Raw genomic sequence first — 2,404 nt, 5'->3', positions numbered from 1 at the left:
GCCCTATCCCAAAAACCTCCCAAAAAAAAAAAAAAAAAAAAAGAATATACCTTACATTATTGTTCTGTGGAAGGCCACAGATTAGATCTTGCTTCATTTTGTTCCCTTCCCCTCACACGGCTGGCTGCTTCTGTAAACCTGCTTCCTCTTCCCATGAGAAAATAACTTGTGCTAGCCATACAGAAAATCGTATCCAGGACGACATCCTGGATCTGCTACTAGCTTTGCTAACTAGCCCGAAACCCTTCTGTTTAACCCCGTAACTGCTTGCATGGAAACCGCACTCCCCTCAGAACTAGTTAACCTGCTTGGTCGAGCTTCTGTAACTGCTGTCACATGGGGACCCTGTGCACCTGGTAACCGGCCCCTATAAGAGGCTACCCCAAACGTTGACAGGGGCTGCAGCTCTGACTCTCAGCCCGGAGCCTCAGGCTGTAGTCGCTGGCCAGCTCACAAAGACCCCCTGAAACCTTAGTCTGGCTCGGTGGCCATTCATCCGGTGGCCGTTCACTCAGTGGCCGTTCGTTCGGTGACGCTCTACAACAGTTCTTCACAACAACACAGATGAACCAAGAGGACATTGCACCAAGTGAATAAGCCAGGCCCAGCGGGCGAGATACCACACACCCACTGCCAGGTGGAGTCCAGAACAGTGAACTCAGAAGAGAGAGGAACGGGGTCGCAGAGGGGTGGGGTGGACGGGGGGACGTTGGACAACGGGTCCACAGTGTCCATCAGGAGGCGGAATCGGCTCTGGTGATCTGTGGCAGAGCAGGGTGACCTGGGGCTTTGGGTTCCCCAGGAACCAGCCTCCGACTTCCCATGCACTGAAGGGGCTGCGATCTCTCTAGCAGGCGAGTCTCTGCACGTCCTCACTTGCAGATCTTGATCTCTGAGTACTCGTGGCCGGGGGCCGTCTGGTCCTATGGGTCCCTGGACGACATCCTCTGAAAGCTGAGGGAGGCATAATGGACCTCCACCTCCTCGGAGGGCGGGACAGCCTCTGCTGGGGGAGGCTGGCCTGCCAGGGATTCAGTCAGGGGGTCCTGAGTGGAGAGAGGAAAGGGGATTACGCCAGGACAGTGGGGGTGGCTAACAGCAGAGCCCAGCGGGAAGCCCAGCACTTCCTCCCGCCACCCCGCCCAGGCGCCTTCTTGAAATCTGCATCCTCGCTGTCCTCAATGCGCACTATTTGACAAGCACTTTACTTGGTGGTTAGCGATTTTAGTAACTTCCCACAGCACCGTCCCGGTCCTGAGCATTACCTCTGTGTAGAGATTTGAAATCAAGTACGTGCCCAGACTCCCTGTGAAGATCCAGCCCAATTATTTGTCACCCCACATCCTGGTGCCCCACTGGGGTGCCCTCTGTGTGAGGTTCTAAACTGAGTGCCAGACGTGCTGTGGTGGACAAGGTAGATGTTGTCCCTCTGTTCGAGCAGCTCAGTATTGAATTGATGGAGGAGGCTAGAAACTATTTATAAACAAATAACGACCTAATTGTGAATTATGCTGTCATGGGCAGGAATAAGGTAAACAAGAGGGAAATGAAAAGCCTTAATTCAGACACAGCACTTTCCCTTGGGAAGCTCACTTTTTAGTGGGGGTCAAGGGGAACAATGCAGTCAAAGAAATAATAACAATCCCGCAAATGTCCACACCCTAATCCCCTAGGGTCCTGTGGGAGGCTGCGCACCAGCGAGTCTGCCGAGGCCATTTTCATGAGTCTCTTACTATTTTGCCATCTTAGGCTCAGAGAGCAAACAATGACACAATGCCAAAGGCCACAGTTGGTTCCCCTCCAAAACCTCACCTTCAAAACCATACTCTGATTGGCCACTAGAATCCCTCAGATTTGCATATCCGGTACCTCATGATTGGTCCACAAAAGCCACCAATCATAACCCACCTTTTAACAACCAATCACCGCCCACCGACATGTATATAACCACGATCCCTGGCCCACAATAAACGACAGTCCTGAAGAGTTGTAACACTGTGTCATCCCCGTGTTGTAACACTGCGCTGTTAGTCCCGTCTCTCACTCCTTTCCTCAGGAAACCTGTTCGACTGTCCTGCGTACGGGACACGTGGCGTCTGAACAGGGACCTGAGTATGAAGGATCCAGTGAAGAGCACCCGAGAAGGGGACAGCAGAGAATCGTCCCGAGAAAGGCCACAGAGGAAAACAAGAGGATGGCAGAGAATCGTCCAGAAGGGGACGGCAGAGAATCGTCCCAGTAAGTAACAAAGGTTGCTTACTCATAAGTAATAAGGGTAATAATGGGACAAGAGCTTAGTCAGCACAAACAAGAGCTTAGTCAGCATGAACTATTCATTCAGGGCTTAAAAGAAGCCCTTGCCACTATGGTCGATCTAACCAAGGATTCTAAAATTGAAAAAAAA

This window comes from Tupaia chinensis, unplaced genomic scaffold (assembly GCF_000334495.1).
Source record: "Tupaia chinensis unplaced genomic scaffold, TupChi_1.0 Scaffold000129_1, whole genome shotgun sequence".
NCBI classification, from domain to species: Eukaryota; Metazoa; Chordata; class Mammalia; order Scandentia; family Tupaiidae; genus Tupaia; species Tupaia belangeri.
This window is presented reverse-complemented; position numbering follows the sequence as displayed.